Source organism: Ictidomys tridecemlineatus, chromosome 7 (genome assembly GCF_052094955.1).
Source record: "Ictidomys tridecemlineatus isolate mIctTri1 chromosome 7, mIctTri1.hap1, whole genome shotgun sequence".
Lineage (NCBI taxonomy): Eukaryota > Metazoa > Chordata > Mammalia > Rodentia > Sciuridae > Ictidomys > Ictidomys tridecemlineatus.
The window spans coordinates 128,502,192-128,524,783 of record NC_135483.1 but is presented as its reverse complement, the minus strand read 5'-3'; the positions used below and the strand labels follow the sequence as shown (position 1 = coordinate 128,524,783).

General features: G+C 37.0%; 2 protein-coding genes across 12 annotated transcripts in view; one reads left to right on the top strand and one right to left on the bottom strand.

Annotated features, from left to right (window-relative positions):
* Positions 1 to 9,904, bottom strand: part of Pkp4 (plakophilin 4) — a 238,470-nt gene extending 228,566 nt beyond the window's left edge. For 6 of the 7 annotated variants that reach the window (XM_078017439.1, XM_078017443.1, XM_078017442.1 and 3 more), the window contains exon 1: positions 9,773 to 9,904. The gene's annotated coding sequence lies outside the window, so the exon portion shown is untranslated. Of the gene's footprint in view, positions 1 to 8,651; positions 8,800 to 9,772 lie in introns of those variants that run through there. The other variant, XM_078017440.1, reaches the window with a different exon arrangement.
* The window catches only part of Ccdc148 (coiled-coil domain containing 148), a 314,744-nt gene continuing 302,010 nt past the window's right edge, over positions 9,859 to 22,592 (top strand). For 4 of the 5 annotated variants that reach the window (XM_040294329.2, XM_040294330.2, XM_040294328.2 and 1 more), the window contains exon 1: positions 9,859 to 10,573. The gene's annotated coding sequence lies outside the window, so the exon portion shown is untranslated. The remainder of the gene's footprint in view (positions 10,574 to 22,592) is intronic. The other variant, XM_040294332.2, reaches the window with a different exon arrangement.

Sequence of the window (22,592 nt, the reverse complement as noted above, 5' to 3'; positions counted from 1 at the left end):
AACCTATACCAATTCACAAAAGGAAACGAAATCAGAAGTTTGCTCAATATCACATGTTCAAAGACTCTCCAAACTTTCAATGTAACACTTTTAAAGCCTGGTAAAGCTGGCCTCAGTGCTGCCTACTTATAGAGAATATTATGTAAATTGATTTTACTAGGATATAATCTAGATAATTAAGGTTAAAATTAATATAAATTGATCTTTTTGAAATCTTCTAATTAATGTTTTGCTGGGTAATTTAATACAATGAATTATGTATCTAGCAAAATGATTTACAAAGGAAATTTTTTAAAAGGAAAAATGAGGCTTTTCCCATGAAACATAAAATAAATCCTTAAGGGTCTCAGACCAGTTTACAAAGGAAATTTACAAAAGGACAGAGGATGAATGAGTAGCAGGCAGAGAAGTTATATTCAAATGTAGTATGTGAAGGTGTTTCAAAGCTCATTTGATAATTCTTGAATGACTAGGGGTTAAGATTAAGCCATGCAGAACTACCTAAGTTCCTGCTGTTGAGTAGCTTCAAGGAGTACAATTTTCCCATGGAACTGGTAGATTCTCATTATACCACAGGATAATGGACATTGTTTTTATAAAAAACTGGGCTGGGGATGTGGCTCAAGTGGTAGCGCGCTCGCCTGGCATGCGTGCGGCCCGGGTTCAATCCTCAGCACCACATACCAACAAAGATGTTGTGTCCGCCAAGAACTAAAAAATAAATATTAAAAATTCTCTCTCTCTCTCTCTCTCTCACTCTCTCTTTAAAAAAAAAAAAACAACTCAAAATTCTGAACAATATTTTGAGAGACTGACACTTTATAATACACTATAAATTTCAGACTGATATTTTCCATCTATTAACAATTTGAGTTAGACAACTGAGTTGTTTATCATAGATCTCAAAATAATAGCAGTTCTTGTGTAAGTTTAGCTGGGCTTTCTGATTCCTTATTCCAGTACCTTCTTAAAATGGACTTTGCTGCTTATTCAATCATTGACAAATTGACAATAAGTAGAAAATTCCCATCACTGCATTAGTTTGGTATTCAAGGTAAGATTCAATGAGTCCATTTATTCTAGCAAATGTCACAAGAGATTTTCAAAACATTCTGTTTATCCATAACAATGGGTGGAAATATTTTCATTAACAAGTTTGGACTTATAAAGGCACAAAATTGCATACAGAATAAAAGCACAAAACACAATAAACTAAAGTGCTGCCTACTTATAGTTTTTATTTTATATAAAATAAAACAAGAACTCACTAAAAAGGCAAGTCTTGATGCATAAATCATAACTCCTTATAAATAATGTATTTTCATTATGAACATTTTATATGGGCTATATGGTAAAGTGTTCTAAGAGTCACTACCTTATCAGTAGTAGAAAGCACCTTTTCAGATACACGATTTTTACAAAGACAGCCAATGACAGTGGCTATCACAATTGTCTCTCTAGATTTGAATAATTTATCAAGAAACAAATACCAAAGCAAGTAGCAGAATAAGCTAAAACCTTGTCATTTTACAGCTCATCCATAAACAGTTATAGAATGATTTTACAGGTTTATTTATATAACAAAGTTTCTAGGACAATCTCTACAGAGTTCATGTGTCTAATCTTTCCCAATCAGACTGTAAAATTTTTCATGGCTTCCTTAAAGGTAGAGATTCCATTACTGAATGCAACCCAGACTGTAACACTGCCTGGGGTAAACCATCTTTTTGGCCATGGGACCTAGCATAGTTTGGTAATAGAGCAGGATATTAAACGATTGTTGGTTAAAATAAGCTAAAATGAATAATTTTTAATATGAGCTATCTTTTAAAATAAGAGATACACGAAACAGCACACCAGTACTTCACACAGTAGGACTCCAAAATATCTAAAGCATCAATTGTTTATACTCCTCTCACTTAGATGCTGGTGGTACTCAGGAATAAGATACTTCTAATTAGACCAGTCCTTGTTTCCCTGTGAATCCAGGGTACAGGTGTCAGAAAACATGATCCACTTCCCTGCAAAATTATTATTACTGGTTTCCATTTTATATGAAGGTTTATGATCCTCATGAAGGTATGGAAACAGAAGAAGAGCCTGTTCACTTTGATCATGACACTGAGAATTCATTTAATATTGCATTCATTAACAGTATACTTGATTCTTTGAAAATAGTGTACTCATCTCATTAGCAAGGAAAATAGTCAATCTCAATACTTTGAAACTACTGTGGGTTCTTTTCATTTTTTATTTATTTATTTTTTTAGTAATAGAGATTGAACCCAGGAGTGTTCTATCATCAAGCCACATCTCTAGACCTTTTTGTTTTTCATTTTTGAAATTAGCCTCACTAAGTTGCCCACGCTGGCCTGGAACTTATGATTCCCCTGCCTTAGCCTCCCAAGTCACTTGGATTACACGTATACATCTTAGCACCTGGCTAAATTATTGTTTCATAGATGTATATATATTGAAGTTCTAGAAGAATTTTTTTCTCCTTTTGTGGAGAAGAGCAGGATTCTAGGAGACCCTCTCTTCAGTAAATTTTCAAACTGCTTTTTCTTTTTAAGAAAGAATGGAAATCCAAGCTTAAAAGTAAGGTCACCTTGTTGAAATCTACCACAATTTCTGAACACTGGTAGATTGCCTGTATGTAAAAATTGAGAGTGGAAAAGTACCTACATTGTATGAGATATAGATCAGTGAATTCCTATGAACAAAGTATTCATAGAATATATCCTTTCAGAGGAACAACTCTGTTTTGGTGGTTTGATTTCCTTGAGGACAAATCAAATCATTTGAACAAATGTTAAGTGGTTCTTTCTCATTTTAACAACACTAGTCCCCTTTAACTACTACCCTAAGTTCGCTTCTGTTTTTATCCAATTTCTGGAAAATTTATTCTTAATCAGGGTGAAGATTTCAATATGCACAGGGGATTGGTTGTTATAACAAATGAGTCCCAAAGGGTAGGGACTATGATGAACTAAGATGTGGTATATTCATTAGAGCCTGTTGCTCAACTCCTGCTGCCTACTGCCTGGTTAAGCCCCCAGGGTCACTGCCCTTCAATACTTCACATGACTGTCAGGCAACAGATATGGAGCCACTGACTCAGCCAGGTCTCATGTTTGCGTGGCTTGAACACTTATATTTCTAGGAATTTCAGGTATACAACTTCAATTTTCTCCCCCTATCCGAGGGGGTAAATTGCAATAAATTCTTGAGAAGACAGTATATTCTTGTTGAGAAAAATATATAACAGAAAGAAAATGCTTGATGTTCTAAGAGCTGTGAAATATAAGCACCAGAAGTACTCTAGAGAGTATCTAGTCCAACTCCTTCCTTTTATAAATAGGCAAGCTAAAGCCCAGAGGAGTGAAGTGACTTGTTCATGGGACACACACCTACTTAGTGGCAAAGCTAGGACTAGAACTGCAGCCTCTTGACATGAATAAAACCACTGTCTTTTGGTTTACATCAAGAGTCTTCCAAACTGCCTTCCTCTTTTCTAGTCTTCACTGGGTTCGATCCTCAGTACCACATAAAAATAAAATAAAGGTATTGTGACCACCTTCACCTAAAAAATAAATGTGTTTTTTTTTAAAGATGCATTTGGACAAATGGATTAATTATGAAATGATTAACACTTTCTAACACTTTGTTCATGTATTGACCAGAACAGACGTTGTGTAAAATGACTACTATAGAGAATTACAAATGCAATAGTCATATATTTGTGTGTGTACATATATAAAAGGTATTTTAAATTTGCAAATATTTCCCTTCTATCTTCTGTAATGTAATATTATTAGTCTTTATCTTATAAACATAACAGCTTATTAAGATGTGTTTTCCCAAACTTACTCCAACCTTTTGATTAGTTGTGTTTAATTCCTCTCTAATACCTATCACAAAAAGCTATAACTTTCTAGTTTAAGAAGGTCCATAATTATTTTGCTGGATTCTCTTTCTTACAATCTCTTACAAACTATAAAGCTTATAATATTTTTTCAGTACTTTTCCCCCTTAAAACATCCTGTTTTAATCCATAATCGTTTTGATTGAGTCCACAGAAAGCAAGTCAATAATTTGCCTGACACATAGTAGACAATGCTGTAGAAATCACCATAAAGTACCATGATGGAAGAATAAAAGTAACAAATGTTTTAAGTGCTATCCTTGAGCCAGGCCCTTTTGTAAGCACTTTACATGTATTAATTAATTTAATCTTCAAAATTACCATAGAAGGTGGGTACATTGGTCATTTCACTTTATACAATAACAAACTGAGATAGAGAGATTAACTGTAGTGCCAGATTTGAACCATGACAGTCTTGACTGCTAGCCCTGACACATCACTACCTAATGACACTTTTCATGAGCCTCATAAAAAGTGTTAAGATGTGATTCCAATGACTTTTCCTGGCCTAAATTACTACAGTTAATCTTGAACTGGGATGGAGGTAGAGAGCAAGACCTTAAAAATATCACATGCTTTATCTTTTCCCCCTCACTTCCCAAAATGATATTGTTAAAAACAACAATAACAATGGCAATAATAAATGCAATCTATTTATGATGAATGTGAAGGATGTTCAAAAGTCTCAAAACAAAAACTCAACTTCCTTGTTGCTGTGATTTGGACTCTGAGAGGAAACAAGATTGCTTAGGAAACTTTTTTCTAAACTCCTCCCCTCCAAAACAACAACAACAAAAACAAAAATGAAGGGCTGGGGATGTGGCTCAAGTGGTAGCGCGCTCGCCTGGCATGCGTGCGGCCCGGGTTCGATCCTCAGCACCACATACCAACAAAGATGTTGTGTCCGCCGAGAACTAAAAAATAAATATTAAAAATTCTCTCTCTCTCTCTCCTCTCTCACTCTCTCTTTAAAAAACAACAACAACAAAAAAAATGAAGCAAACTCTGAGAACTTCCAAAAACTTGAGCTGAAATGTAATTAAGATCAATGTAATCCAAATTCTTCATCTCTAAAGGAGGACACTATTGCCCAAATAACAAATGGTTTGTCAAGGTAGTGAGGGTTACTGGCACACTCCTAATTTTTGGTTCAGGGAGATTTTTGCCTCTCTCATGTTTGAAATTTAGGGAAAAGCTTATCATGGACCAAAATTTTAAAAATCACTAGTTCAGTGTTCCAAAACTCTGTTGTAAATAGATTATGGACTTCTATAATCTGCAATCTAAGTTTCAGGCCAGGACCCAAAAGCCTGCATAGTACTCTAACAGTCCAAGTTCTCTGGTTTTAATATGTAATATGATTTTTTTATGACAACACCCACACACACTCTAAATTCAACGTGGAACACTAGACACAAGCATTCGTATTTTGTGTAAATGGACTTAGGCCATGAAAAGGGGCTTCTGTTTTTTCTTCTAAGCAGACAGATATGTTGTTGTTGGTATAGAGGCATCCAGATTAGGCAAGAGCCAGATTAACAAACTGGTTTCCTGGCCACCACCCACCATACACTGTATCATGAGTTTTGGACTCTGTGAAAACTGTATGATACAAAAATCTGTCTACAGGGACTGGCACCCACTCAATTTTCAGGCATTATTCAGTTCCTGAAAAATGCTGCACATGACATGACTAAAAATTCAGACATTTCCATATTTTATTTATTTTATAGTACTAAATTTTTATAATCCAATACCTAATGATATTTTATCATCTGCAATGAATCATTATATGAATCATAATAAATTATGTTATCAAGACTATGAATAATAAGATGATCAGCAATGCAGCCAACATTTATCGGTACATCAAATGAAACTAAATCTAAGTTATGAAAAGAAAAACAATTTAGGCCAATGATGAATGGAATGTCTGAAGCATTTCTAAGTTTAATTGAATAATACCATCATGTAACACCCTAAATTTAGTAATGGTAACTTAGTCCCATAAGATTAAGATAATTCTGGATTATTAATAAGTGACAATGTGAGAACGATCTGAATGTTGTGAAAGAAGCCAGCACCTAAACTGTTGCTCTTAGTCCTTTACCGTGAAAGAACCTGTTATTTCTTACTCTTGGCCATCAAACTGACCTGCTGACTGCAATCATTGCTTCCTTGTAGTACATGAATACTTGCATCTCTGTCCATCTTCACATTTTATGTCCTTTCTCTGTGTTTACAGCTATGTGTAATTAAAGTCTGGCCATGAAATAGTTATTTAATTCTCCACACATACTAGTCCACTGGTGTTATGTTTCAGGTTCTTCCTCCCCCTTCAGTGCAGAATGGGCACTACAGAATCATTTAATACACTGGAGACTTATTATCTCCCAGTATGCTGAAAGTGTGAAGGCATCTTCCCAAAGGGGCATACAACTCCATGTATATTTATGTGCTAATAACCAATCATAACTTCTACTTTATCTTCTAATTAAAAATGAAGGTATACTGTCCACTTCAGAATTAAGCAAGGAAGGGAATTACCTCTCAATTGAAGTATTAAAAAAAACATAAGAATTTAGAACATTCTGAAAATATCTTAATATTTCTAAGAGTCAGATAAGAAGCTGGCTTATACCAGATGGTTCCCTGATTTAAAATATGGCAGTTATTCAGTTTATAAGTGGGCAATAACTGAATTTTTAGAAATTAAATGAATTTCAAATTTTTAAATTAAATTTACTTTGCCACTTTGTATGGATCAGAAGTGAAAGAAAATTGCAGTTGTGATTTGATACAATCTAAATATTCAAGGTCATTCAGTTGCTAAAGTTTTATTTAACTGAATTTGGCAGTAGGATCTTTAAATTCATATTGTCAGGATTATACACAGAAATTGATAGGTTTATTCAGTCTGTAAATGCAACAATAAAAGATGTATATGATTTTGAATACTAGCTGCCTCTACTTCCTATGCTTTCCATATCTTCTTTCTCCTCCTCTTCTTCCAAAAACAGTTTAAATGAGTTAAAATTAATACTTAATTTCTCTGATTTAGACTCTTCAGTATAACATATAAGACACCAAATGTAGTACCTTCTCCTTATATAACAGTGGGGAATAGAGAGGGCATGTACTTTGGTCAAAACATAATTCATATTATTTTCAATTATGAAAAATCATTAGTTTAAAAGATTCCTCTCTTTAAACATTGATAACAAGCAGAATGTATTTCTAACTGAAGCAGGTAAATTTTTTTGCACAATCAAATGTGTGTGTATACATATATACACACACACACACGAGCCCAGGTTATTCAATTTCTCATGGAACATAGAAACTAAATATGCTTTTACTTTCCAATCTTGACATCAAATCAAATAGGCAAGGGTTAAATTCTGCTGTAATATGATGTTGTTACATAATAAAAGTTTTCCTGTTAGCATTTACAAACACCTTCCAATATCCTCCACAGTGTTACTGGACATAAATTGAACCTCTAAAAACAATGTAGTAACCAAAAGACAACAATCTTTCCCTTGGTTCCTTAACTAAAAAGCTCTCATATGTTTCAATGTCCTTGAGTCACACAAAGTAGTGGTTGGAAGACAGCTGACTGATTGGACAACTGACTTCTTTTACTTGAATCTGATACAAAATAACCAGGTGCAGAGAGGCTTTACAGTAAATGCAACCTCCAAAGCAAACTGTGTCAAAGAAAAGTACACATAGTATGATTTTCCACATCCAGAAACACTTAATTCAGACATGGGTTACTCTCATTTTCATGTTGTCATTTTCATGTTTCATGGGCACCAGAAATGAAAATACTTCTATAGCAATATACTTGCAATATACTATATTTAAAATAGAGAGAAAGCATTCTTTCACTTTCTTAAAAAAAAGAATCAAAGCCCAATTCTATAAAAGTATTTTCTGTCAAAATTTTGCTTAAGAAAACAAAATTTGACTAAAAATGCACACTGACCATGACTGATTTTGTAAATAAATAATTACCATTTTCTAAAAGTTTTAAGGCTGCAGAGATTTTTTTCCCTTGTCAAACCCAGAAAAAAAGAAATAACTGGTACCTCTACGAATAAATTACATCTTGAAATATACATGATTTGTGGTGTTCCTGTGTCACTTGCAATGGTAACTGACACGCCCCGAATCCCGAATTTAACTGTACCAGACAGTTCTATCTGTCCCATCGCTGACCAAACACTGCTTCTCTGTTTCTATTCATAATGTATTATACAAGGTCTAAACACAGCCCAGTATGACAAGGAAAAAAATTACAATTCTTATGACAGCAAAGTGATGCATTCAAGATCTCTCTTGCAGTACATTCTCATCCATGAGCACTAACAGGCTTTTTTTTTTTTTTTTGAATGAAGCTAAACATGTGTTGGCTGCAGCCCATTACTCCAAGAACCTTCGACCCCCTGTTTCTGCAGGTTTTCAGGAAACCCTGGTAAAAACCAAACGCTATCCAAACCATGAAAACCAAACTTGCAAAGAGCCTTGTGCAATGATCAATAACCTTGGCTACACCGCCACGGGCCCCAAATTCACCGTCCTGGAGATCAATGCAGAAAAAAAAAAAAAAAAAGACGAAAGGCTAGCTGGAGCCCAAAGAAACTACAGCGCTTCCCCCTCCGCCGCCCTTTCTGCCGCATGGAGAGAAGCGAAGGGAGGAGAGGAGTGAAAGGAGGCTCACCAGCTCCGAAGATGCTCCTGTGACCTCTGGCTGCGCGGTGAGAGCTGGGCCGGGAAGGCGCTAGTGAAGCCCTGGCGGGCAGTATGGACTCTGCCCCTGGTGCATTCCTCGCATTCCGGCACAATCTGTCGCCAGCCTAGGAGCTGGCAACGCGCGTCACCCCCCCCCCCCCGCCTCCACCCCGGACACACACACCTGACTACTGCTGCGCCCCGAGCGGCCACGGCCGCCGCGGCGCCTCCACTGCCCGCGCTCGAGGTTTGTCGCACTCAGCCAACACACAGCCAAATACCGGGCCCGCCGCACGCCCCCTCACTTCCCGGTTAGGGGGAAAGAGGAGAGGAGAGGGCCGGGCAGCCCCGACAGGGGCAGGGACACGAGATTCGCCAAGGGGGTGCAGTAGCTCCGCTTCAACTCCTAGCAGGGAGAGGAGGAAGCGACGGCGCAGGAGGGCAGCCCGGAGGTTTGGGGCTGGGGAACTGGGAGGGGTGGAGCGTGAGGACGAGCCACGAGGAGAGAGGGGCGCACCGAACCGAAAGGAGTGTGGTAGACCCGCGGGAGTGAAGGGCTAAGGGGGCAGACACGAGACAGTGAGGCCAGCAGGGGCGTGGGAGGAAGAGAAGAGCCAGGATGCGGGTTCTAGGGCTGGAGGGGCGGACAGACCATCCGAAGGGCTGAGGGAGGCGAACGCCCCAGGGTGTTGGGGACGCGGGGCAGCGTGCCAGGCGGGAGGTAGTAGGGAATCCGCCGGGTAAACGTCCAGAAGAGCTCCGCACGGCGCTTAAGTTTGGGGCTGGGGGCTTAGAATCCGAAAAGGCAAACGTGGGGAGGGGTCGAGCGCACCGCGTAGGGGAGACCCGGGAAGAGTATTCGCGGGGAAAAGCAAATGGAGGGTGAAACTTGTGCGCCTGCCGGGGGGAGGGGAGCAGGCAGGCGAGTGCGGGCAAGAACACGAGGCGGGGCAGGAAAGCCGAGGCGGCCGCGAGTCGGTGGGGACCGAGTAACGGGAGGGAGACGCCTGTCCCTTCAGCGAGCAGGTCCTGGTTAGGGCGCAAGGGACCAAGGGCCAGGGGTCTCGTGCGCAGGAGTCTCCGCGCCCTCCCGCGAGCCCGCACACTTACTTTCCAGGTTAGGCAGCGGCCGTCGTCGCTCCAGGGATCTGGGACATCCACGCCGAAGGGTAGCCGCTGCGGCACCCGAAAAAATTAAAAAAGTGCCGCGGCCGTGTGATTGCCCGCCCCTCCCTCCCCCACCCGCCCCCTCCCCCGGAGAGGCTCTCCCACCACCCCCGGTGGCGGCGGTGGCCAACTTGTCCCTCTACCCGGTGCCCATGGTGCCGCCTCCGCGGCCGGCGTCGACTCGGACTCAGCCCCGGAGCCCCCTCTACTGCCCAGAGGCCGCAGCCGCCGCCCGCCCAGCCGCTAGCCCGCCTGCCCGGCCAGCCCCAGGCTCCCGGGAACGTCAGCACGCCGCCGTCTCCGGACAAGCTCCCCGACAGCCCCATTGGTCGGAAGAAAAAGGCTGACCCTCCCCATTGGCCCGGCCCTCATATTGAACCTGCCAATGGAAACTGCGGTTTCAGGTCGCCATAGAGACCGATGCTGTTAAGAGCCAGAGGGCCTGGAGAAGGTGGGGAGTGAAGATGAACCAGTCTCTGGCCTCTGGCGCCAGAGAGGGTGAGGGAAAGAAGTACTAGGGGATTCCCGAACGCCGGCTCTGAAATCTGGGGCAGGTTTGCTTTGTCAACCCAATTGTACATGGTAGGGTTTCCCTCTGGCGTCAAAGGCATGAACAGTTGAGCCCCTAGACTTATACTTGACTGTGAGAGCCCAGTAGTGGGCGTTTCACTTTACCAGCTTCTGAAGAGCCGGCAAGGCTAGGCCCTTTGACTTTTGACATCTGTGCAGCTTCTGCTTCTCCAGGTGAGTTTGCACCCCGTCCTTTAAATCTCTGCTTCCTCCTGACGTCACTGAGCCACTTGAATTCTATTTAGATTTGTTCTCAGCCACTCCCCCTTCCCTAAGGCCTCAGATTTTTGACTCTTCAAACCTATAAGCCCTTCCCAAAAGAGACTCAATGAGGATTTCCTTTGCATGATATTTTAGCAATTGAATGATAGACGCCAATTGATCAACGCAGAACAGTGTGTTCCTTGCTTCCCAAAGCAAACCTCTCATCCCCTCCAGGAACTAGTATTTATTAAACACCATTGTATGTGCATTCTGCACTATAAGGTTGACAGGTGCATGCTCTTTGACTTAAAGAGGTTACTAGCTGGAGAAGGATATAGGTGACAGTCAATCCTTCATGCATTCTAATGATTTTATGAAAAGAAAAGAAAATAGGTTACAGTTGATGGGGTTTTTTCCTAACTACTTTCCAGATTAACTCTAAATTTGATAAAGAAATGAAACAAGGCATAGAATCAGTGCACAATCTGTTTTTTCCTAACTACTTTCCAGATTAACTCTAAATTTGATAAAGAAATGAAACAAGGCATAGAATCAGTGCACAATCTTGAACTTTAATGATGAGTGTTCATTCATTAAAATCACTCTGCTAGTATATTAATACCAGTTGTTTTTGATCAACTACTTTCCTATTTAGATTCCACCTTTTAAAGCAGGACTTCATGAATATATTAAGCTTTTAAACACGATATCACTATAGTATGTAGTCACTAGTATTCTTATGCTCCTTTCTTTTGGTGATTTTGTTAGAAAAATAAGCTATGTTTATGTTACTGCCCCTCAAATTAGAGGGACCATATTGTGTGAAAAAGCTGATAGGATTTTGGAAATTACAAATATTTTGTTGAGGGAAACAGATTAATGTGTGTGCAAGCTACATATGTCTACCTACTGTTCTGAATTTTAAGTTGGATGATACTCTTTGCTATTGGTTTTTATCTTACTGTAACTGAGGATTATAAAAATGTAACCTGAGAAATGCTAATATGGTACCTTGATTGGAAAAATGAGTCCCAAAATTTTGTAGTAAAAACTTGACAATCCAGTGAAAGGTTAAACTGAGGAATAAAACAAGTGAACGTGTCAGTGCTCCCCCTAAATATTTTCAGAATTAGGAAAGGACTAGCAAGGGCCAGGAAGTGCTGTCTCATGCTTTGCCATCATGGAAATTAGCTGCTTTTGACTTCTTTGGACTTTTTTGATGTGTGTGTATGTTTAGAGGAGAATGGGAAAAGTACATTGTAAATGTTTACAAATAAGACTTTTTAAATATTCTGTGAAAATACCAATGATTTGGTTCTAATTTTTTCAATAACATTGAATAAAGATTGGTGTGTTTGAAAGAAAAAATGAATATTAATTTTTCATGCCTTAGATGAACATGGAAAGAAGAAAAATAGAGCTAGTTGTGTTTTTTTTACTCCAGTATTCTTTTTTTTTTGTATTTTCCTTAAAATATGCATGTGACTACTATTTTTGTATTGTATATTTCATGTTCATAATGATTAAAATGTTACTAAACTTCAACAGGAATAATGTCCCATAAAATAAGTTGTTAACATTAATTTTTTCTTGTTATATTTAATTCAAAGTTTTCTTTTGAACTTGCTCCTACATTACTAGGCACCTCTGGATAAGGCTAAGAAATCACTCCATTCCACTACAAACTGATTTTATTCAAATGCCTGGCTCTTCACTGATTCTCCAAGTTTCTTTCTTCATCAGGGATATAAACCAGGGCACATCTCCCAGATCTCCCATTTCAGCTCTCCTCAAGCCCCCATTGTACTTGGGCTCCTCCAAATTCTGAAAATGATCTTGTTGTATAGTTGACTGGGAGGATCCAGCATGGGTTTCCTCACCTTAGCTTTCCTAAGCCTCAGTCTCAATTTTCATTCTTTTTCACCACTTTCAGCCTTGACTAAGAAGGAGTGTTCATACTTCTCTTTTAAACTCATACTCCATTTGTGCTCCTAAACGTAGACCACACTCTCTCCACGAGGATTTTGCTGATTATAACTTCTATTTTATATATGTTTTACACTCTCTTCTCCAAAGATTTTGTTAATCCTTCCAAACATCTGGGCTTCTAGAAAACCATCTTCTTTTTACCCTACCTCTATCTTCATCTAGTAGTCTTTCCTTTTATCAAGAAACAATATAAAGGGGATTTCTTGAGGCATCTACTTTTTCATCCTTATATTTTGGCCCTTGAACACAACTAAATTTGTCACCAGAGGAGATTGAAGGAGTATCCACAGGGGAACACGACCAGTGGCATTCTTGGAAAACCATCACAGAAATTAATTTAAGGATGCATCAGAAGCACAGAGAGATTTATTTAGGAAAGCAGAGACACATTCAAAGGAAAATGTGGGCTGTCTCTAAGGTGAGAAACTTTGGCCATAAAGCAAGGAATACATATTCAAGGGAGAATGTGGGACATTTTGAGAGTGAGAAGCAATCCATTGGGCTGGGATATTGATATTTCTAGAGGGACAATACCTAAGGGCTGGACTAGAGGCAGAGTTAGAGTAGAGTTGTGCAGTTTTTACCAGTTTTCCTTTTGCTTGCCCATTGCCTTCACATCATGTTATTTTTATGGGCAAGGACATGGGCCAAGAACATGGGCTGGGATGCTCAGGAATTGCTTGTTTTGCATTCCAATAGTTCATAGTTGCTTCCTGCACTCCTATGGGTCATGTATACTTCTCTTTTGAGACTAAATATATCTTTCTTTCTCTGTATCCCCAAATTTCTAACTCAAAATGATTTTGGAAGATTGTGATCTTTCTCCTCAAAATCCCAGCTCATTTTGCCAGTTCAGTTATTTTATACAAAAAAAAAAAAAAAAACAAACCTTTGCTTACAAGTTGCATGCCCTAATTGCAGGTTTCCAGGGAATGATAGAAACCATTGTCACCTCTGCTGAGGATACGTTAGAAATGCTAATGACTCACTTGGGCAGAAAAAGTTTTTTTTATTGTTGGTTGTTCAAAATATTACATAGTTCTTGATATATCATATTTCACACTTTGATTCAAGTGGGTTATGAACTCCCATTTTTACCCCATATACAGATTGCAGAATCACATCAGTTACACTTCCATTGATTTACATATTGACATACTCATTTCTGTTGTATTCTGCTGCCTTTCCTATCCTCTACGATCCCCCCTCCCCTCCCCTCCCCTCCCCTCTTCTCTCTCTACCCCCTCTACTGTAATTCATTCCTCCCCCTTGTATTATTTTTCCCTTTCCCCTCACTTCCTCTTGTATGTAATTTTGTATAACCCTTAGGGTCTCCTTCCATTTCCATGCAATTTCCCTTCTCTCTCCCTTTCCCTCCAACCTCTCATCCTTGTTTAATGTTGGTCTTCAGAGAAAGTTTTAAACCTGTCATCCATTGCACTTGGTGTCCAAGTGCTGGGAGGTTGTGGTAGCAAGAGGAAGACTGAAGCAGTTGAGAGACTCCACCTCAAGAACCATAGTAAACAGCAGAAATCTAAGGAACTTTTCAATTACCACCTCAGAAAGAAGTCAACCTGATCCTTTCAAAGATTATGGAAACTTTTAAACTTTCCAATGTTTGTTGTTTTCATATTAGTACATAATAATTTGAGATAAATTCCTTTAAAAAAACATTTTAAGGATAGCAAGGAATAAGAAAACTGAAAGCAGGAAAACTCTTCTCATATTTAGCTATCTATGGAGGAGTGGGCTGAGTGAAGATAAAAACTACAATAATGGTGATAATTTCATTTTTTAAAAAGAGGAATATTAAAACAGAAGTAGGTGGCAAATGAGGGAGAGAGAGCAGAGCAGTGATGTAAGATGTTCCTGAAGAGGGTTCCTAAGGCTTAATAATAGTTCCACTCAGGTAGCTTCAGGATTGTCTATGCCCTTTCCCCATTCTCTGAATATTCACATCCTCCCCCTACCTTAAAGACCTAGCCCAATAGTTACTTTCAAGGTCTTAAAGTTTCCTGATCCTGTCATCTCTAGAGAGACTGATTTCTGCCTTAGTATATTACTGTGGCATATGACTTCTCTACCCCCTGCTGTAGTTACTTGTGTATGATCCTTCTCTCCTAGAGGCTGAGACTCATCATAATCATGAGTGTGTACCTCACAGTGCCTTATATTACTGAAGTATACTTTCCATACTAAGGAAAGCCAATATTCAATAAGTCATTTATTAGTCCTTGGAAAAAATTAACTTCTAACATTGAGAAATTGGAAGCAATAATATTGAGAAATAATTAGAAAAAAAGATGAGATTGGACATCCACTGTGGAAAAATGAGGTAAATTATGGCAGAGCAGAGTAGAGGTTTTTGCCATGTAACCTCCAAAAACAGAAAGGTCTCAGAAAGGTACCAGATTATGAGAAAGAGTGTGTGAAAAAGACTGTCTATGTGTGCTTTGACATATTCATAGCTAAGTCTGTAAAACTCTTGTGTATTAGGGAAAGTAATTGAAAGTCAGATTTGCAAGCACTTTAAATAAAGATCATTATTTCTTTTTATCTACTCAAAGCATCTAGGTTGCTCTGTTTCTTAGAACATAGTATAATCATGAAAATTTTATATTTCATAAATCCAGAAGTCATGAAACATCTGGTACATATAATAGACATATGGCATGTGTAATAGGTATGTTTTCTAGTGCCTATATCCCCAGTCCTTGAAGAAGGCGTCTCAGCATGACCTGTGACCACGTATCCTGGTCATAACACCCCTGCTCTGGGGACCTGATCCAAATGTAGCCAATGCATTGGCTAACCATTGACCTGTAACGTGTAATGGTACCAATCAGATTCTTCTGGCAGTTTGGAATTGAGAGAACAGGTGAGTTGCCTTGGTCCTGATGTTTTCTGGGCTTCTGCTAAAGAGGAACTACAATTTGCTACCTCAAAATATGCCACTTTATCATAAAGATTAATTCAAGCTGCATTCAATTGAGCAACAGTAGATGAAGGAAAAGACATTTTCCTTTCCTGCTTTCTGTCTAAAGGCAGATCTTGAGTTTCCCTTGTATAACACTTCACCTTTTCCCTAGCGGACATGCTTCAATACCCACAGTGGATGCCTGTAACTAAGGATAGAGCAAAATTCTACATATAGTAGTATGTTTCCAAAACATATGTAGCTATGATGAAGTTTAATTTATAAATTAGACACCATAAGAGATTAAAAGTAATAACCAATAATAAAATACAATATTATAACTATACTGTAACGAAAATTATGTGAATGTGATCTTTTTTTCTCAAAATATCTTATTGTGGTGTGTTCACTCCTCTTCCTGTGGTGTGTAACATGATACAATGCCTATTATGATGAAATTAAGTGAGATGAATGATATAAGCATTGTAAAGTAGCATTAGGCTACCACTGACCTTCTGATGACATATTAGAAGGAAGATCATCAGTTTCTTTTTGGAACAGGAAGGCTTAAGATTTTATCATGTTACTCAGAATGGCATGTGATTTAAAACTTATGAATTATTTATTTTTGGAATGTTCCATTTAATATTTTCAGACCACAGTTAACTGTGTGTTACTGGAACCGTAGAAAGTGAAACTATGGATAGTGGAGTACTGTATAGCATAAATTTCCAATTGTAAAGGTTTTTCTCTCTCTATTACTAGGAAGAGAATTATTTCAAAGACAGTCCCATCACCTGAGTGAATTCTTATAACAACCCTTATTAAACAACACTTTATTGTCACTTTTCTATGAGTTAACCTTTGACTCTTTGCAAGAAGTCTTGAGCCCCTTTCCTTTGTCTCATCTTTGTTTTCACACTTTATCCCCTTTGTTAAGATGGTATATAAGTCTCATATTATAACTGCCTTCCTGACTTGCAGTGCTTTGTGAATTCCTGTGTGCCTGAGTCCATTTTTTTCCTCTTGTTAATCTTTCCTTTGTAAATCTAACTCATAGAGTTCTAGCACTGAACTTAGGAGAGCGACAGGGCTTTTCCTCATCTATACTATTCTTCCCATGTAACCATATTTAAATAAGCTTCATTTTCTTAAAAAAATTATTGTTCCATAAAAATCTCTATTTTTTTCATCACCCTTACCATGTTCTTTTTCTGGTTTCCCTTTAGTGAGTTTCCCTATTTCTTCACTAAATAATATGCAAATATTTTGCAACAAAAGAAAACATATATTATGACCATCTTGTTTGACTATGAAGGATAAGAGTCTAATTTTTTATAATCAAAGAATAGAAATAAATTATCTATCAATTACTAAGTATTGCCAACCTTTGTTGGAAGAAAAGCTTCATTTAGTGTAGTGTCTATCCTTCCCACACTTTCACTTCAAAGTTCTGTATTCTTCAATTCTCGGTTTTCCTCCTTTTAAGTTAGGGACAAGAATGGATTGCAATTGTCTTCCTGCAGTAGGCTGCTTCAGGAAGCTAATGCTGAATTTCTCAGATATGTCTACTCAAGTGCCTTGAGAAATTGGAGTGTGAGGAGAGGCTGTCCTGACCTATCATCACAATAAATGAGGTAATCTATCTTCATGCTTTTGTGGTAGATTTCTCACCAGATTGGAAAAGGACATCAAGTTTTATTATTCTACAGATGTTCTTTAGTCCTTAGTATGTGTAAGGATCTGTGCTAGGTTCTGAGAATGTAATGGTGAATAACTAAAATGTGTCAGAGTATTCAGAGGCAAGTACTGTGAGGTACCACCATTTTATGTTACAACATAAATGACCCTCAGATTTTCTTGTGAAAATAGAGAACCTGTGTGATTTGGGACATTGTAAATTCTCAATAAATAAGCTTTAAAGATGTAAAAAAATATGTTAGGGGTAAGAAATAACTTTGAGAAAATAAGTAATCTGATGGCTTTTTCAAGGTAGAACCATTTTGCCACATCATTGGTAAAGAAGAAAATATTAGAATTTATATTTATAGTACACATTTATATAAATTGTTTTGGAGACAGGATAAAAATAAAAATTACAAAATTTATCAGAGACATCACTGACCTCACTACAGGTGAAAAGATCCTGAAATTAAGTTCCAGCAACTTAGAAAACCTCTTAGGTATTTTGGTGGGTTGAAACCCACCCATGACAGTGTGACCCAAATTTAGGAAAATATGAACTGAGTGGGCCTCTTGTTGGATTTAGTAGGCAACTAACTCAAAATGACTACTATGAATATGCTGTAAAATTTAAAGGGAAAAATAACAAATAGATCATTTCAATAGAAAAAGAAACACTATGCAAAAAAAAGCCAAATAGAAAATTTTAGAATTTCTATATTGAAAAATATAATAAAAACTGTAAAAATCCAGTATGTGATTGCATAGCACATCTGAGATTGCAAAATAAGGAGTCATGGAGGCTATCCAATCTAAAGAGCTGAAAGAAAAAAAGATTGAAGAAAAATTAATAGAGCCCTAGAGACTTGTGAGACAGGATTAAAGTGTATTTATTGCACATACTTGGAGTGTCAGAAGAAAAGAAGGGGGGTAAGAAGTCATTGAAAAATATATTTGAAGAAACAGTGTCCTAAGAATCCAAAAAATGTGACAAAAATTGAATCCACAGATTGAAGAAACTCAGCAAACCCAAAATAGAATGAACTCAAAAGAGAACCTCAACTAGAAACATCTTATTTGGATTGTTGAAAGACAAAGATAGGAAAACAATGAGTTATCAAGGGAATAATAATTCTTACACAAGGAAACCATAATAAAATTAACAGCTGACTTCTCATCAGAAAGAGATTAAAGGGTGGTGAAATGAGATATTGAAAATGCTGGGGGAAAAAATTCTTTCAATCATGGATTCAATGTCTATTAAAATTGTTCTTCAAAAATGAAGATTAACAGTCATTATAAATGAACCTATTTTGGAAGTATGATAAGTACTGAAAAAACTCATATGACTACCAGCTTTGAGTCTAACTCAATGCAAAAAAAGTTGTGAGACAGATGCAAGACACCTGGTAAGTTAGCAGTTTCCATTTGGAAAGCAGATTGCTATGGTTTAGATCAGGGCCTTGTGTTTAAGGCTTGTTTCCCAGAGTGGCACTATTGGGAGGTGGTAGAAACTTCAAGGAGTGGGGCTCAGTGAGATGTCTCAGATCATTGGAGGCAAGCTTTGAAAGAGACTGTGGGATTCTGATCTCTTTGTCTTCCTCTCTCTTTGCTTCCTGGTCAACTTGAAGTAAGCAGCTTGCTCTACCACATGTTCCCCACTGATAACTTGCCTTGCCACAGCCTCAAAGAGAGTGGAGTTTAGTCCCTGTGGACTGAAGCATCCGAAGCCATGAGCCAAAATCAATCTTTCCGCACTTTAAGTTGATTATCTCAGATATTCTTTATGCTAGTGGAAAGCTGATTAATACACATCTCTTTACTTGATACCAACCTGGGACATCAAATGATCATTACACATTAAGTGATCTCAAATTATTACCAAACCTAAACCACTACTATAAAATGCTAAGATTGAAGTTTTTCAAAGATAAATTCTCAGAAAGTAAGTGATCTCAAATTATTACCAAAGCTAAACCACTTCTATAAAATGCTAAGATTGAAGTTTTTCTAAGATAAATCCTCAGAAAGTAAAAAACAAACAAAAATAAAACCACAACATCATTTTCTTAACTCCACAACTACTGTCTTCAATGAGTTAAAATATACTTATTAGAACAGAAGGGAAGAGGAAATAAGTCACACGCAAAAGCTCTCTTCCCACTCTATCCTTTAGCCATGGGGCTTGGCTCTTTTTACCTCCCTGGGCCACTGTTTCCTTTATGTAACAGATAATTTTATTGTCACAGGGCCTTCACTTGGCTGGTTACAACTTCATGTACCTTTGAGATTGGCTGGAAGGGCAAGTCAACACCAATTGCTAATACAGCATCTTGTCAGGAGCCAGAAATCAAGAGCTGTCACATTTTCCTATAGTTTAGTAATTTTTAAATAAAATTTAAAATGAAGTTATCAATAGATCCACAAAAGCAATTGACAAGATCTAACACCCATTCATTTGCTTAGCATGATATTCTCTAGCTCCATCCATTTACCTGCAAATGCCATAATTTTATTCTTCCTTAAGGCTAAGTAACATTCCATTGTGTGTGTGTGTGTGTGTGTGTGTGTGTGTGTGTGTGTGTATCATATTTTCTTTATCCAAATCATCTGTTGGAGGACACCTAGATTGGTTCCATAGTTTAGCTATTGTAAGTTCAGCTGCTATAAACATTGATGTTGCTGCATCATTGAAGTAGGCTGATTTTAAGTCCTTTGGGTACAAACCATAGAGTGGGGATAGCTGGGTCAAATGGTGGCTCCATTCCAAGTTTTCTGAAGAATCTCCATACTGCTTTCCAGAGTGGTTGCACCAATTTGCAGTCCCACTAATAATGCATGAGTGTACCCTTTTCCCTTTTTCGCCAATAGTTATTGTTGCTTTCATTCTTGATAATTGCCATTTTGACTAAAGTGAGATAATTGTTAGAGTGGCTTTTGATTTACATTTCTCTAATTGCTAGAGATATTAAACATTTTTTCACATATTTTTTTGACCATTTGTATTTCTTCTTCTGTGAAGTGCCTGGCCAGTTCCTTAGCCCATTTGTTGATTGGGATGGAGATGTTGATTGGGATATGTGCGTGTATATATATATATATATATATATATATATATATATATATATATATTTGGTGTTAAGGTTTTGAGTTCTTTGTATATTCTGGAGATTCTGGAGATTAATGCTCTACCAGAGGTGCATGTGGTAAGATTTTCTCCTATTCTATAGGCTCTTCCTTTACATTACTGATTGTTTAATTTGCTGAGAAGTTTTTTAGTTTGAATTCATTCCATTTATTGGTTCTTGATTTTGTAAAAAGAATAAAGAATAATTACAATATCTAATTTCAAAACTTGCTATAAAGGTACAATAATAGAATGTAGTATGGGAATAACAATAACCATGTAGATTAATGACTAGAAGGTCCAACGATTAGACCTTATATTTATGGTCAATTACTTTTCAATAAAGATGTCAAGCAGATCAATGATGATTGTTTTTTTTCTTGAAGTGCTACTGGGATAATTGGATATCCATATACAGAATAATCAACTTAGACTCTTACATCACACTACACAGAGAAAATTTAACTAAATATATTTTATAGACTATATATAAGAGCTAAAATTATGAGACTTCTTAAAAGAACAGAAAATTCCTGTGACCTTGCTTTTGGCACACAGTTCTTAATTATGACATTAAAATCATGATCCATAAAAGAAGAAAAAAAATAACTGGATTTTATTAAAAAGTTTTGTTCTTCAAATACACCAAGATATCAGTAAGAAAATGAAGAGACAATTCTTGAGACTGGGACAATAAATTTGAATCCATATAATCTGATAAAAGACATATATCTAGATACATAAAGAACTTCTAAATATAAAAAAAGAAGTTAAGAAGTTCAATTAAAAATGGGAAAATTGTTATCATTAATGTTTACTAGTAAGGTATATGAAAGATTAGTAAGCACACAAAAGCTTGCTCATTATCATTAATCATTAGGTAAATTCAAATTAAAACCATAATATAATACCACTAGACTACCGTTAGAATGGGTATAAGGCAAAAGATTGAAAATACTATGTGATGACAAGATTATGAAAAAACTCTTATAAATTGCTGATTGGTTAAACTACATAAAAATATTATTTTTAGAAAACCACTTGGCAATTTCTTATAAATAAAACTTACCAGATGACCCTGCTATTCTACTTTAATATATTGTATATCCACACAAAAATTTTTATGAAAAATAGTATTATTAATAATAGCCAAAACTGGAAATAATTTAAAAGTTTATCAATTGATGATTGAAAAAAACAAAATGTAGTACAATGGAACACTATTCAGCTATAAAATTATGAACTACAAATGCAAGAGAAAACATTGAGTTGTAATTCCTTGCATTCAGTCCTCCCATCCCAGCCCACTGTAATCTCTGATGTGCTTTCCCTCTCCATATTTTTCCCATCTTTGAGGTTTCATATAAATGTTATCATGCAACACGGAATCTTTTGTCTTTAGCTTTTCTTTCTAAAGCATAATGTTTTGGAGGTTTACCTATATCTTGATGGAAATATCCTAAAACTGGATGATGGTAATAGTTGCACAACCCTATTTCTTAAAAATAACTGTAGTTACAAGAGTTGCATTTAAAAAAATCTTTTTAATCATTGATGGTCCTTTATTTTTTATTTATATACAGTGCTGAGAATCAAACCCAGTGCCTCACACATGCTGGGCAAGCGCTCTACTACTGAGCCACAACCCGCCCCTAATAGATGCATTTTTATGGAATGGAAATTAATACCTTACTAAAGATATTGTGAATAAAACTTTTTTAAAAATGACACAAACATTTTAAAACTCTTATATATGAACACTTAATAAACTTGGAACAATCATATGTCATGATTGAAAATCTTCCAAATGACATTTCACTGAAGTTACACCTCATTTATAAAACATTTTTTAAAAATGCACAGAAAACTGAATAACATCAGGGAAATCAGAAATTTACTAGGAAAAAAGAGTCTAACCTATAACCTTGCATAATTGGTGAAGGGAATTAAATTTTGAGTATCTTAATTGGGTACATGAAGCCAATTTTTTACTTCTTTCGTATCTATTTCTGGTGTCTATTTTAGCTATTATGTTCATTAAAGGCAAATATAGGAATAAACTGACCTTAGGCTTAGAATTCTCCTATTACCTGGTATTATACCATAATTTCAAGAAATAAAACATTTTCTATCACATAACTCTCAGTAAAATTTGTTAGAATTATCAATATAATCTGTCAATACTGCATATCTTTTCCTTATATGTATGGATTTTTCTGTACTTGTGTTTTATAATTTATTTAATGTTAGTACAATATTAAACTTAAAGAATT